The sequence below is a fragment of the Chlorocebus sabaeus genome, chromosome 8 (assembly GCF_047675955.1).
Source record: "Chlorocebus sabaeus isolate Y175 chromosome 8, mChlSab1.0.hap1, whole genome shotgun sequence".
Classification (NCBI taxonomy): domain Eukaryota; kingdom Metazoa; phylum Chordata; class Mammalia; order Primates; family Cercopithecidae; genus Chlorocebus; species Chlorocebus sabaeus.
Window position 1 is genome coordinate 84537458 of NC_132911.1, and position 16262 is coordinate 84553719.

The following is a 16262-nucleotide window of genomic DNA, read 5'->3' on the forward strand; positions in this document are numbered from 1 at the left end:
GGGGGTTGCAGTGAGCCGAGATCACACCACTGCGCTCCAGCCTGGGTGACAGAGCAAGACCCCGTCTTATTAAAAAAAAAAAAAAAAAAAAAAAAGGAAAAAGATAGAAAGAAAAAAAAAAAACTTATGTTCAGACAATATAAAATCTTAGGATAACCTATGGCACTCCAGATAGCTGTCACAATTGCTTGTCCTCTCATATCTTTCAATAGCAAATTTGAATTAAGTAAATAATTTTTGACAGTTGCAACTTAAAACACACACAGTGAATCTTATTTTAAACATTGCCCCTGAGGTTTAAGTAAACTTGGCCTGATCCCACAGTTAAAGGCTTGAAGCAGTCAGAAGTTATTTTTACTCTCTTTTCAAATTATCAGCCTACCTTTCTCACTCTTTATTGACCTTGGCATTTGTGTCCATAAGGGCCATTTAGGTGTGGCCTTTGCTATACAGAATGACAACTCCAGACCAGGCAAAAAAAAAAAAAAAAAAAAAAAAAGGGGACAGCTGTCCTGGAGATAGACGCCAATTAATTTTGAGGCTTTTTTCTTTAGTGCATTATTATTATTATTTTTGAGACAGGGTCTCACTGTCACCCAGGCTGGAGTGCAGTTGCATAATCAGGGCTCACTGCAGCCCTCCTGCCTTAAGCAATCCTCCCGCCTCAATCTCCCAAGTAGCTAGGACGACAGACATGCACCACCATGCCTAGCTACTTTTTAGTATTTTTGTTAGAGATGGAATTTCACCATGTTGGCCAGGCTGGTCTTGAACTCCTAGGCTCAAATGAACCGCCTGCCTCAGCCTCCCAAAGTGCTGGGATTACAGGTGTGAGTCACTGCGCTTGGCCAATACATCATTTTTTAAACATAATAAATGATTTCTGTATGGTAGTATAAAGGTCATTTGTGGAGGCAAGATTCTGAAGATATTGTGGTTTTGCACGGCCCAAGAAGAGAAAAGGGGGTTAATTTATAAGAGAATTTCTAGGTGTGGACCCAGATAGCTCCTTGGATTTTTGCTTGCATGTGTCTTAGTTGTATCTTAGCTGTGCTTAGCTAAGGCATTTAGCTATGCACGTGAGTCACTGTAGACCTCCACCGAGGTTGAAATTACCGGGTACTAAAAGTCATGCAAATACTCTGGAAATGACAATGATTCCAGAGATGCATTTGGCCACTGTTTGTTTAGGTGGATGATGGTATCAGGTGGGAGTCTCACCTGTGACAGAATCTCATCCAATTTAAGGATAAATGAGGCTTTGATGGAAGGTATCACAGAACTGCTGTGCTGCGAGACTGAGGGCAGCTGCAGACACTTGGGGACGGCTCCTGCATCCTAGGATTGGCTTATCCCTGATCATGCTCTCAGACTCCTCCATAAGGTGGGATGGCTGCTGACCAAGCTGAGGTTACATGAGTATAGCTTAAGATCAAAGAAGTAACAGGATTTCCTATTGGCTCCAGAAGAAACATCTCCCTAGTTGAGTCACAAGCTCATCCCTAGACCATCACAGCAGGCAGGAGGAAGGTTCTGTGAGGATTCCAGTCCAGGTCAGTTACCTTGCACGAATTTGTTCCTAGAAAAAGTGGGGACAAAGTTGGGCTGGGAAGATATAAAACGAAAGCTAGTAGAGTTTAAGAATTCGCTTGTTCATGGATTTTAATTGCTCTCTTGGCAGTCTCCTTCTTCTATGAGGAAGTTTCTTGCCCTTCTATAAGAGGTTTTTAGTTTTTGTAGTGTGCCACCAAGGCAGCCATTTTTGCTTATGGCTGATTTTTCATGCTCCATCTTGTATTTATTTCTTTTCCTTGGGGAACTCTTGCTGTTATAGCAAGGTGTTCTATTTGGTAAGTATTGGGGGTCTGTTTGGTTATGGTGTAATAACTATCTGACATATGGTATAATAATTATTTTTTATTTTTATTTTTTTGAGACGGAGTTTCACTCTTGTTGCCCAGGTTGGAGTGCAGGAGCTCGATCTTGGCTTACTGCAACCTCCCCATCCCGGGTTGAAGTGATTCTCCTGCCTCAGCTTCCTGAGTAGCTGGGATTACAGGCGCCCACCACCATGCCTGGCTAATTTTTTGTATTTTTAGTAGAGACGGGGTTTCACCATATTGGCCAGGTTGGTCTTAAACTCCTGACCTTTGGTGATCCACCCGCCTCGGCCTCCCAAAGTGCTGGGATTACAGGCTTGAGCCACCGCGCCTGGACTTGTAATAATTATTTTTAATAGCTTTGTTGAGTAAGTAGATGTTCTTGTACCAATCTCTTAGACACTTACATTATTTCTAATTTACTCTCTTCCAAATGCGGCAAGATGGGATTTTTTTTTTTCCTATTGTAACTTTTTATTCTGTTTTGTTGATGCTTAAGGAAAACAGCTCTGCCCATAACTCACTGTAGCTTGGAGTTATGACACCAACTTGTATTTGGCCAATTAAGAAAGAGTCCAAACTGCATTCTTCTTAGAAGGTCTATTCAGTTGATAAATGGCACTTAGCTGATTTTTTTTTTTTTTTTTTTGGCATATAAACTTTAACAAGAACTCTTAAGTTGCATTGATTATGTCCCAAGAAATAAGGGACCGATGGTAATTCAGATGGGCACCTCTGAAAAAATCATCAGTTTTCTGTACCATTCCAGCCAGATTTTTTGGAAAACCTTGGGGAAAGACTGAAATTCCCCACCAATCTGAGACTGTATGCAAGTCTTTACAACATTAATTGGAAAAAACAAGAATCCCAACATGGCACCCAATAGACCTCCACAGATAAAATCATTGACCAAATGAGCACTGTGAGTCGTTGCGGTAGGCAGATGCTCCTTAATGGGACCTTGAAGGCCAAAAAACAAGACATTGCTGAGACCATTCCAGAAAAGAATGGGCACCAAGCCTCAGAAATACTCTCCAATTCCATGACATTTCAGTGCCTTGAAAGCCTGGTAAATGTTGGTAAATTTGTCATGATGCAGCCTCAATAATACTCTCCAATTCCATGACGTTTCAGTGCCTTGAAAGCCTGATAAGTGTTGGTAAGTGTGTCATGATGCTTGTGGTCTTGAAGCAATGTCTGAACTCTTTACAGTGGAGCGAAAGTTGCTTCTGTTGTCCCTGAAAGCACTGCCACCACACCACAGGTGCAAAACTCTGGAGCACTGACATGCTTGTGGAGAAGGCAGGATAAATCCTCATACAGACCAAACATAAGTGCAAGTATAGTTGTCTTCTGCATCAATGGGGGAAGGATTCCACGATACAAGTTTCGAAATCCATCCCTTCTCAAATGAAGTTTTACATCACGGGTTTTGATGCTATACAGCTGTTGTCGAAAGAGGACATTCTGAATGGGAAATGTGATTGTGAAGTTGTTGAAGGCTGCACAGCAGCCACACAAATAATGCTTCATTTCACCAACATTTGTAATATGAGGTGATATATCTTGTTTTGAAGATGTTAGTATTGGTGGCCTCTTCATGAGCCTCTGAATCCATCATATTGCTTAAGAGCTTTCTTTTTCATGAAGGACTTTTTTTTTAACCTGTAATATCATCTGAGCCTGGAGTTTGGCAGGATGATAGCTTTTTGATAATGTTCCCAATTTCTTCCATTGTTATTCTTCTGTTAGGTTCTCTCTTCTTGAGTCAATTTTGATAACTAGATTTCTGTTCTCCAGGCATCCGTTTCCAAGATGGGATTTTCTTTTACCTTCACGCCCATTTTTTCTTTCACTTTTCACCTTCAGTGAGAGAAGATATTTTATAGACAGAATAAAGAGAGCTGTTAGTAGAATACTTTAAAAATTTGTTGTGAGAGGTAGTCGATGTCAGAAAGAGAAAGGCTTGTTTTTCTGGTAATTGTTCTCCTCTGAAGAATCTCAAAGGCAAATGCTTCCCCCATGAAGCATGGTAAGGACCTGCTACTTCTGTCAGGTTGGAGATGCTTTCACTTTATGGGTAATGCAAAAAGAAACATGTACTCTGGAGGAAAGGAAGAGGAAACATTTTTTTAAAAGACAAAGAAGGAGGGAAAATGTAGAAAAAAAATTTTGGAAACGTATTCATGGAAGAATCCGGATGGACAGTGAGGGTTTTATGGTTTCATAAAATAGAAACTAGGCTGGGTGTGGTGGCTCACACCTATAATCCCAGCATTTTGGAGGCCTAGGTGGAGGGATCACTTGAGCCCAGGAGTTTAAGACCAGCCTAGGCAATGTAGGGAGACCCCCGTTTCTACAAAAAATACAAAAATTAGCTGGGCACGATGGTGCATGCCTGTAGTCCCAGCTATTCAGGAGGCTGAGGTGGGAGGATCACTTGAGCTTGGCAGGTTGAGGCTGCAGTGAGCCAAGATCATACTCCTGCATGGGCAACAGAGAGTGAGACCCTATCTTAAAAAGCAAACAAACAAACAAACAAACAAACAAACAAAATAAACCAAATACAGATAACTTAAGTGTTGAAAAAATATGGGGCTGGGCATGGTGGCTCAGGCCTATAATCCCAGAACTTTGGGAGGCCAAGGTGGGAGAATCACTTGAGTCCAGGATTTTGAGACCACCTTAGGCAACATAGTGAGACCCCATCTCTACAAAAAATAAAAAAATTAGCCAGGCACAGTGGCTTGTGCCTGTGGTCCCAGCTACTCTGGAGGCTGAGGTGGGAGGATTGCTTCAGCCCGAGGAGGTTGAGGCTGCTGTGAACTATGATCACACCACTGCACTCCAGCCTGGGTGACAAAGTGAGACCCTGTCTCCTCCACCACAAAAAAAAAAAAAAAAAAAAAAAGGAAAGAAAAAATATGCATAGGTCACAAGATTTAAAAATAAATGCATGAACTAGACTTAGAGCAGAAATAGAGAAGTTTCAGAGCGCCAGGGGGAAGGAACTCATGGCCATTCTCCAGCATTAGACCCTCAGGATAAATTAGCCTTAGTCACTGGTTTAGCTGGGCTTGGCCAGGGGAGGGAGGTCAGGGTTCTTGGACAGTCACTTGTAGCCTGTGTACAATGGCAGAGGGGTAATTGTTCAAAGCAAACTCAAGGTGCTGTCACCAGAAGAAAGAGGAATGAATGCTGGCCAGGTAAAAGCAACAGTTGCCCTCTACAATGTCTGGATGAAAACTGAGGAAATATGTTCACCATCTTCTGGGGGCCATTTGCTTTTGTGATGGGCCAGTAATAGGATTGCTTTATTTCTTGTAGTGCTGTGCTTGAGTACAGGCAAAACTATGGAATTACATGAGTAATGTGGTAATGAGGATCATTTGCATTTGTTTTGTCTTCTTCTGAGTTATTTTCTGGGACAAAATTCTCAGGGATGGAATTACCAGGTCAAAGGCGATGATTATGTTTATGGCTACACTACTTCAATTCTACATGGAAAATAAATGACAGCGAAGATATTCAAAACAGGGCAAGCAAAAACAAGTGTTGGGCCCTAATTTTGTCAACCATGTTTTGTAAAGGATACAATAAGAGGTATGGAATAATAGTTAAGGTTATGAGGTAAAGGAGTAATATTATTAAATAATATTTTGGGAGTGCCAATCAAGGGAAAGATCTCAACCTCGATTGTTAGGTACTTCAGATTTTGAGCAACAGAGATATCCTCAGTTTACCTTAGTTGATGACCTTCCTTCCTTCCTCTTTCTCTCCCTTTTCTCTCTTTCTTTCTTTTGAGACAAAGTCTTGCTCTGTTGCCCGAGGTGGAGTGCAGTGATGCAATCACAGCTGACTGTAGCTTTGAACTTGGGGGCTCAGTTGGTCCTCCCACCTCAGCCTTCAGAGTAACTGGGACTACAGGCACGTGCCATGATGTCCAGCTAATTTTTGTATTTTTTGTAGAGATGAGGTCTCCCCATGTTGCTCAGGCTGGTCTCGAACTCCTGGACTCAAGTGATCTTCCCACTTCAACCTCCCAAAATGCTGGAATTACAGGTATGAGCCACAGCCTCTGGCTGGTAGTTTCTTTTTAATACAAATTTTATTTTGAAGCAGTTGACTGGAAAGTTGCAACTACAGAAACAAAACAAAACAAAACAAAACAAAACTCTTTCTTTCTGGTAACCTTTTGAGGGTAAGTTGCCAAACTAATGCTCACCCCGCTGAAAACTTCAATATTCATTTTCTCAAATGAGGACATTCTCTCAGATCACCATAGCCCAACCATCCAAGGCAGGAAACTAACACTGATACATTTCTACCATCTAATCCTCAGACCCAGTCAAGTTTTGCCAACTGTTTTAAATAGTAAAAATAAAACAAAACAAGTTTGGAATCCAGCATTGGATTTAGGTGTCATCTCTTTCCTTCTGGAACACTTCCACTTTCCTTGACTTTCATAACCTTGATACTTTTGAAGAATACAGACAGTTATTTGATTATTATGAAAGCAATGCTGTGTTTTCCTCATTGCCTCCTATCAGGGAGCACACAATGTTGATTTATCCCATTTATTATGCTGTTTACTTGATTACCTGATTTAAGGTGGTGCTAGGCTTTTCATTATAAAGTTACTCTTCAACCATGTGTAGTTAATCACTATTTAGTTAATACATGTTTTGTGGGGAGGCACTTTGAAACTGTAAATATCCTGTTCCTTGCCAAATTTTGAATTTATTTATATCAACATGGACCCACGGTTTCCTGTTTCACTCAATGGGTTATAATAAGTTGTTGTCACGATTTATTTTGATACTCAAATTGTCTCAGACTTGGCCACTGAGGGCCCCTTCAAACTGGCTCCTGTGTCCCTTTGACATGCCTCATCAGTCTTTGAGCATTTCCTTGATTTTTGGATCAACAAGATCTTCCAGGTCATCCTATAATTTTCCTGCCTCAGCCTTCGAAATAGCCATTTCTCCAAGAAGCCTGGGTTGACTTTTGGAGAGAATGGATGGTATTTAAGAACAAGATCTGGGTGCTAGATGGGCTCATTGCAATTGGGCTGTGCTCACTGCTCCTAGGCCCTTTGACTAGACAGAGCCAGGGAACACACACATGCGCGTGCACACACACACACATTTGTTTCTGTATCTAAGCATCTCTATCATCTCTATTTATGTATCTAAGTACCTACATACATACCTACCTACCTACCTATCAAAAACCATAAAAAAGCTGGGCACAGTGGTGAGTGCCTATAATCCCAGCTACTCAATAGGTTGAGGCAGGAGAATTCCTTGAGCCTAGGACTTTAAGACCAGCCCTGACAACATATTGACGCCCCATCTCAAAAAAAAAAAAAAAATACCAAAACAAAACCCCCAAACCATAAGGTCACACTGATATCACAGGGTTCAAGCTGGTTCTACTACCCTTAACGTACTTAACTATTTTATCAATATTTCTTCATGCAACCAATCTCGCGTGACCACTGCTGCCTTCTCCCCAGCATGGACATCTCCTCATCCCATCAGTCCTCTGACCCTCCATGCTGCCTCCACCCCCACCCCTCTGGTAGACAGTCTCCCCACCCTGCTTGGGCTCCAAAACCCCTCTGACAGCTGCCATGACACCCCCACATGTGGGTGCTCTGTGCATCTGTCTCAGGCTCTGATACCACTTGCTGGAAAGTCCCTTTTGCATGGACAAAAGGCAGTTTCTTTTACAGGAGAAAACACTAGAGCTGGTTTTAGAAAGGTTGGCTTCCAGAGCCTTTGTCTTTTTTCGAGAAGGAGTCTCCCTCTGTCTCCCAAGCTGGAGTGCGGTGGCGCCATCTCAGCTCACTGCAAGCTCCTCCTCCTGGGTTCAAGTGATCCTGCTGCCTCAGTCTCCCGAGTAGTTGGGAATACAGTTGCCCACCACCATGCCCGGCTGACTTTTCATATTTTTAGTAGAGACAGGGTTTCGTCATGTCGGCCAGGCTGGTCTGGAACTCCTGACCTCAAGTGATCCACCCGCCTTGGCCTCCCAAAATGCTGGGATTACAGACGTGAGCCACTGCACCCGTCCTCAGAGCCTTTGTCTTAAGAGGAGATCATTATAAAGTGTGGGTGAAGTCCAGCGGCCATTCGAAACAACTGAAGGGCACGCTGGACTGCTGTGCAGCCAAAAAGACTTCAAAAGACCTAGACTTCTCTTTCTTTATTTTTCTTTCCTTTTCTTTTCTTTTTTCTTTTTTCTTTTTTTTTTTTTTTGAGGCAGGGTCTCACTGTGTCACCCAGACTGAAGTCAGTGGCATTATCTCAGCCTAGGCTCAAGCGGTCCTCCCACCTCAGTCCCCTGTAGCTGGGACTACAGGTGTGCATCACCACACACACCCTGGTAACTTTTCTCTTATTTTTTTGTAGAGACAAAGTTTTGCTATGTTGCTCAGGCCGACCTCGAACTCCTAGGTGCAAGTGATCTGCCTGCCTCGGCCTCCCAAAGTGCTTGATTATGGGCATGAGCTACTGTGCCAGGCCAAGAGCTAGAATTCTTTAGTATTACATAATTCTTATGTTGGCCTCTTGGAGACCATTTTGTCCTTGAGGAAACCAGGGCCTAAGCAGGTTGCTCATGCATTACCTCTTTGGTTTTACCCATAAGAGCATAAACTTCCAGAAAAGTGTTCTGTTACTTTCTGTGATGCCTTATCTTTTTTTTTTTTTTTTTTTTTTTCGAGATGGGGTCTCACTCCGTCACCCAGGCTGGAGTGCAGTGGTGTGATCTCAGCTCACTGCAACATCCGTCTCCTGGGTTCAAGTGATTCTCTTGTCTCAGCCTCCCGAGTAGCTTGGACTATAGGCATGTGCCACCATGCCCAGCTAATTTTTGTATTTTTAGGAGAGAGGGGGTTTCGCCATGTTGGTCGGGCTGGTCTCAAACTCCTGACCTCAGGTGATCTGCCTGACTCAGCCTCCCAAAATGCTGGGATTACAGGCATGAGCCACTGAACCTGGCCATGCTGTGGAAATAATGTGTTTGATTATGGACAGTTTTTTGGCTCTCCTTTCAGAGATGTTCTATTGCCTGTGCCTAGAGAAACAGCCATTCAAGATACTTCTTAACATTTTCCTTCCTGGCCCTCACTTTTGGCTTAAAGATGTTTGCACTGTCCCAGAATTGTGCCCCAAGATGGGAAGATGATGGAACAAGTACTTAATGGAATGCAGCAAAAAAGAGCAAGGATAATTTGCCACGTTCTGGATCATTCCCCATATGCCTTCTTTTATGATTCTAATTCTTTCGTCTTTACTTAGCATTCAGTGGAGAATTCCCGAGTAAGAAAAAGAATTCTTTCCCATCAAGAACCTTTTCCCATCCAGAAATAGCAGATCACTTTGTATATTTATTATTAATGTAACCTCCATATCGCTTGCTGCATGGGCTTGCTGCCTACGCTTTCTAGGCTCCTCCCTCTTTGCACCTGGCAATTGCTACCTGCCTGAACCTTGAAGTATTCTTCTTCCACACCTCACCCTCCTGTAACAACGCTCCCACAGAGCAGGCCAAGACATTAAAATAGTGGAATCTGTAACATAGATATGAATGAACCTGTAAATAATATCTTGAATGAGATATTGCAAATAACACCTGTAGTGCATTTCCTGGCATTCTATTAAGACTCCAGAACTGTGCATCCTCCTCATCACCATTACTGTAGTTATTTGTTCTAATGCCCAGAAGCATCTCCAGGCAGCCTTGTCATCTTCCTGTGTTCGTTGACCTCACTGGGTAAATGAACTGTGACTCTGGACTCATCCTGTGCTTTCTCATGCTTGTTGCTTGGGCCTCAGCAAATGGGGCTCCGCAGCATTCTCCCCAAACCTCACAGAGTGTGCTGATTTCCAGCATCTTTAGGTCTTACCCTGAATTGCATTGTCATGCAGGTAACTGGCACACTCCCTCCCTGTGGGCTCATGATGTTATACAGCATGCACTTAGAAGTAAAAAACTTTTTCAGATTTATTCCAGAACAGCTATATTCCCTCTTCATAGAGCATCATACTATTAGCTCTTTTTTCTCTCTTCCAAGAAAGCTCACTTTTCCCATCCCACAAGAGAAAAACAATCCTAACGCTGAGAACACCCCCACGTGTTCCAAATTTGGCTGCTTTCTTGACTTTCCCAATAGCAAACTCAAAAAATTACACCTTTGTTCTCCTGGGATAATTTGTATAACCTAGAAGTTATTTAGCCTTTTAACCCCCACGGACAGTCTTTATACATTTTATTTTTCATTATTATATTAATAAATAACCAATGTTTCTTGCAGATGAATTAGAAAATATATTTGAGTTGCTGTAAATGAAAAAAAGAAAAGAAAATTACATATAATCTCAATAGCCAGGAATTGCTCTGTTATCCATAGTAACGTATGGATTGCCATCTTGTCTCATAGAGTCCAGTTCTTGGGATGAAATTATTATGTGCACACCATTTTTAACCTCAATTGAAAATTAAGTTTAACATATTTTGAAACCTTGCTTGTCAATAAATAAAATTTGATGGAATTCCAACCTGGAGATCCATTCATGGCAGGGGAGGTGGTATGGTTAATAGCAAATAGTCTTACTGTTGATTCATCAGCATCCACACAGAATCTAAACATTGACAAAACGTCGCTATAGCAGAGAGGCTGTGTTGAACAATTTAATTAAGAGTGCACATCACAATCCGTGATTATCTTCTTGTTTATTTTTTGCTATCTTGTTTCTTGTCTATCATTCCTTACTAGAACATAAGCGCAGCATCCAACACATAGCAGGTCCTCAATAAATATTGTCTAGTGAATGAATGAATGAATTATTGAATTCATATTCTCTCTTGCTGTTCTATAACTAAGCAGATTGTGGCACGGAGAGATAGTGCTCTCCAAGTCTCCATGGTCTCCCCTACTTTTCCCAGCATCCCTTGCAGAGATGGTATAGCCACATGACAAGTTGAATTCGAAAATATATTTGAGTTGCTATAATAATAAATATATTTGAGTTGAGGCCAATGGATTGTGAATGGAAGTAACCTGTGTCACTCCTAGGCTGTGGCAATTAAGAGCTAGTAATGCTTCCTGCATCTCTTTCTTTCCTTGACTCATGACTCTGAAGGCCAGGTGTGTCAGTTGACATGACTACAGAATGGAAGAAAGACATTTAAACCACAGCAGACTTATGTAAGTGAGAAATAAGGCTTTTTGTTGTTGTTGTTTTTTCAGTTCATCCACTGATATTTTAGTGTTTTGCTTTTGGGAACTTACTGAAACACAGTCAAGACTATCCTGACACACACAGATATAAAACCAGAATTAGACATATTAGACATTTGTTCTTTGGCTGTGAGACTGATCAAATTTAATTGACATAAACAGGATATAGTCTATGATTATAACTTCATGGTTTTATTTCCTTGTTTGATTTTAAAACACCTACCCTGAAGTGCTTGGGTGAAAGGATATAAATATTCTGAATGTAAATTCAGTTTCTTCAGATGTGTCATGGTTTGAAATAAAATATTTTAATTTAGTATGTTATTTAGATTATTTCTATTGTAAATTCTAATTTCTCTCACCCATAGGTTGTTTATGGTTTCTGAACAGGAACAATTCCCTTAGAGCTGTAAAAAGGAAAACAATACTTGTGCTCTTGGGGTGTCATAGTTTTAGGCGACAGCTGCAATGATGGCAAGTAGGATGAAGAGAGAGAGAGAGCTATTGGCATGCTGTGGTCAATCAGTTACCTATTTTAGAAGTTCCCAGACTTTCTCAGTTCATAGCTATAGTCATTCAGTAATTTATGCATGGACCCTAAGCCAAAAGATATATATATATATATAATGTGTATGTAATATATATACACATATATACACACACACACACACACACACACATATATAAACATTTTGGTTTATTAAAGTCCAAATAACTTAATGGTAGCATTTGTACAGTGCCTGGCAGATGTCACCTTGCTTCCCTCAAAAGCTTGAAACTTCCTGCAGGGCCCGTCTTCTTCACTACAGTGACCCAGGGTACCTCAGCACATAGTTTGGGAACCACAGACATCTGATTTAATATTTGTGGGATTTGAGGAACCCTATCTTTTAATATCTAGCCTTTCATGAGCCTCTGTTTTATTATAAAGAAATCTGAATATCTACTCATAGCATGTCAAAAGGTAGTAACTTTTAAAAAAATTGAGATGGAGGTCTTGCTATATTGCCCAGGCTGGTCTCGAACTCCTGGGCTCAAGCAATCCTCCCTCCTTGGCCTCCCAAAGTGGCATGAGCCACCATGCCCTGCCAAAAGGTAGAAACTTGAGCTTCATGTGAAATTTGGAATTTCATAGTTCATTGAAAGAAGTAGTCATCAGTGTGGATGACAGGTAAGGGTCGCTAGACAGAAGAACGGAGCAGTAAGCCACTTAGTCTCTGATCATTTCCAGCCTCTGTTTTCTTCCAGAAGTCTGTGCTCTTGTGGGTTTCCTGTGGCCTCTCTAGCTAATCCTTCACGGTTTCTTTGATTGGTTAATCCTTGCTATGGAGCTTTTATTGTCGACATTCCTCAAGTCTTAGTCCTCAATTTCCATTATAGACTATGAGCAGATCACCCCAAAACGTAGAATATTTTTCTTTTTACTGGTATTTCCCTTTTAAAATTTCCCCAGTCCTTCAATAAAAGAAAGTCAACCTTGACAGCCAGGTGATTGGAGAGATGGAAAGGTAAGACCATCAAGAGGTGCCTCCTTGGCTTTCTCTCCCTCAGGCCCCATAAAGAGAAGCTGAATCCCATTAAGGGAACAGAGGCGCAGGGGGTGACATGGTGACCAGCAGTACAGCGAAGGGGCCACGGTGAGGCAGGACCTGATGGAGACGCATGACCTCCACAGAGAGCATCTTGGGAGGTGACTCCAGAGAGGAAAGCGTCCATTTTCCCACAGTGTGGGAGCAGGTGTTCTCTGCCCTGGATGCTCAGGAGACTCACCCGAGAATCACTGGGGAGATTTTTAAAGTGACAGTCCCCCACCATGAAACAATAAAAACAGTTTGGGGGAGGGGATGCTGGGCATCAGGAATCTAAAAATGCATAGCCAGGGTTGAGAACCACCTTGCTGGAGGAAGCTGACCTGAAGAATGAGTGGAGGTGAGGGTAAGGGAGCGTGAACTTGACTCTCTCCCTGCTCTCACCACAGGTCCAGGAGATGGGAGCCTGGACGTGCTGATGGCCGTCTTGCCACCATGTGTAGCCCAGGAATAAACCTAGCATGGGAGGCTGTGGAGCTGAGCTAGGAAGAGAGTCGAATTTTGCTGACATCATTTGAGATAATCCTGAAGCTACTACTGTTTCTGGAAATGTCAGTTATGTATCCCACATCTTCTCTTTTTCCTTAAAACCCAGTATGGCTTGTGTTTTCTGTCTTCACACGGAAACAGCTGAGGACTGCTTGTGTGGTTATTACTCCCTATCTCCTTCTTTAACACCAAAACCTTGGAGCGGCGTTTGCATTTTAGGGAGTGTATGAAGGGCTTTAGTTTATTTGTTTTTAATTGCTTTGAGACAGGATCTTGCTTGCTCTGTTGCCCAGGCTGGAGTGCAGTGGCATGATTGTAGCTCACTGCAGCCTTAAACTCCTGGGCTCAGGAGATCCTCCTGCTTCAGCCTCCTGAGTAGCTGGTACATGCCAACATGCCTGGCTAATTTTTTTTTTTTTTTTTTTTTGGTTTTGAGACAGAGTCTCCGAGTCTCACTCTGTCGCCAGCTGGAGGGCAGTGGCGTGATCTCGGCTCATGGCAACCTTCACCTCCCGGGTTCAAGCGATTCTCCTGCCTCAGCCTCCCAAGTAGCTGGGACTACAGGAGTGCACCACCACGTCCAGCTAATTTTTGTATTTCTAGTAGAGACGGGGTTTCAGTATGTTGGCCACGATGGTCTCGATCTCTTGACCTCGTGATCCGCCTGCCTCAGCCTCTCAAAGTGCTGGGATAACAGGTGTGAGCCATCGCACCTGGCCACCTGGCTAATTTTTATTGTTTTTGTAGACAGGGTCTTGCTAGGTTGCTCAGGCTGCTCTTGAATTCCTGGCTTCTTCCTCTCACCATGACCTCCTGCAGTGCTGGGATTATATGCATGAACCACCACACTCAGCCTGACGGGCTTTATTTTTGCTTTCGTTGGCAGAGACTGCTTATTGTGTCCCAATATTTGTTCTCCCTTTTGTCCATGTAATAGCTTTTTTAGCTGAGCTGCTTAGAAAAATAAAGACTACAATTCTCAGTGTCCATTACCACTGTGCCAATAGGCATAGCTTTGGCCAATAGGATGCATGCGGAAGCATAGCGGTAGCATGTGGAACCCTCAAAAATCAGCAAGAATGGACCCTGTTCTCCATCCTTCCTCCTTCGTGCTGTCTGGAACGTGGATGTCTCCATGTTCAGCTTGAGGAAGAGGTGGTAGGAATGGTGGAGCAGTGAGCTGGATGGGGAGCTTGAATCCCCGGAACTCCAGGGAACAGAGCCACCACATTGACTGTGGCCTGAGACTTCCAGAGTTCATTTATGTGAATGAGAAATAAATTTCTATCTTAATAAGCCAGTGCTATTTTGGGTTTTCTGTCACTCAAAGTGGAAACTAATTCTAACTAATATCCCCTATTAAGTTTCATCTTGATAGATTTGGACTGTCACTTTGTGTCTTTGGTCCCTGATGTCATCATTCAACATCTCCTTTATCCCATCCAGCTCTCTGTCATCTGTTAATGAGATCAGCGTGCCCTCAGTACTTCCATCCAAGTCATTAATAAAAATAGGATCGGGAGAGGGCTGAGGACAGCGGCCTCCAGCCTGCTCCAGCAAGCTCTCTCATTAGGGTCCTAGGGATCTAGCCACCTTGCCTTGGTCACCTCAGAGGTGGCGTGGAGGAACATTGAGGAGTTTCAGCCGTAGATCCACAGGTGTCAAGCTTTAGCATACATCAAGAACACCAGAGGATCTTTTTTCTTAAATTTAATTTTTAATTTGTTTTAGAGAGAAGCTTTTACTCTGTTGCCCAGGCTGGAGTGCAGTGGTGTGATCACAGCTCACTATAACCTCGAACTCCTGGGCTCAAGCAGTGCTCCTGCCTCAGCCTCCTGAGTAGCTAGGTCAGGACTACAGACATGTACCACCATGCCTGGCTAATTTCCTTTCTTTTATGGAGAGTGGGGGTCTTGCCCTGTTGCCCAGGCTGGCATCAAGCAATTCTCCTGCCTCAGCTTCCCAAAGTGCTGGGATTACAGGCATGAGTCACCAAAGCCCAAGTATTAGTATTTCTAACAAGTCTCAGGTGATGCTGATACTGATGGGTTAGAGGCCACACTTTGACAACCACCTTTTTTGGAAGGTGAACTGCAAGATGGAAAAAATTACTTCAAAGTAGTTTGGCTCTAGAAGGTAAGTCCTTCAGGAGGCAAGAGGGATGGACTGCAGAATATCTGGTGGAGGACTGGACTATGATGGGACCTAGCTCTGCACTGGGGCTTACAGGAAGCAGGCCAGCAGAGCTGGGAATAGATGAAGGTAGGTAGGTTGGTCCATTTGATTTTGGGAGGCTTCAGGAGGTTCTGGGCAATGGCATCTATTTTTTTTTTTTTTTTTTTTTTTTGAGACAGAGCTTTGTTCTTGTTGCCCAGGCTGCAGTGCAATGGTGCAATCTTGGCTCACTGCAACCTCCACCTCCTGGGTTCAAGCGATTCTCCTGCCTCAGCCTCCCGAGTAGCTAGGATCACAGGCGTGTGCCACGACCCCTGGCTAATTTTTGTATTTTTAGTAGAGATGGGGTTTCTCCATGTTGGCCAGGCTGGTCTCGAACTCTTGACCTCAGGTGATCCATCTGCCATGGTCTCCCGAAGTGCTGGGATTACAGGTGTGAGCCACTGTGCCTGGCCAATGGCATCTATTTTCTCAGTGAAAAATATGCCAGAACATTAACTGAAGCATTGACTGTTAACTATGTGGGGAGAAATTATGAAGTAGGGAGCAGCAGGCAAACTCAAGCATGGCTGAGTAACTGTGTAAGGAGGAAGTGGACTAATCTTGGCATTAGTACATTAGTAAGAACATCTAAGTATTAACCTATAAGCAGTTCCAAGGAGGAGATGGCACTGTATTCATCAAGATATCTCCAGGCCCAGCAAAGTGCTTGGTGAGTGCTCAAGTAATTTTTAAATTTTTTTGTGTTATTTTAGAGATAGGATCTCACTCTGCATCTAGGATCCTGGCTCACTGCAGACTCACACTGCTGGGTTGAAACAACCTTCCTGTCTCAGCTTCCTGAGTAGCTAGGACTACAGGTGTGTGCTACTATGCCTG

At 42.9% G+C, this 16262-nt stretch overlaps 1 pseudogene; it reads right to left on the reverse strand.

Moving 5' to 3' along the window:
• Nucleotides 1-2443: 2443 nt before the first annotated feature.
• LOC119624772 (mitochondrial nicotinamide adenine dinucleotide transporter SLC25A51-like) lies at nucleotides 2444-3513 on the reverse strand (annotated as a pseudogene).
• Between the last annotated feature and the right edge of the window lie 12749 nt (nucleotides 3514-16262).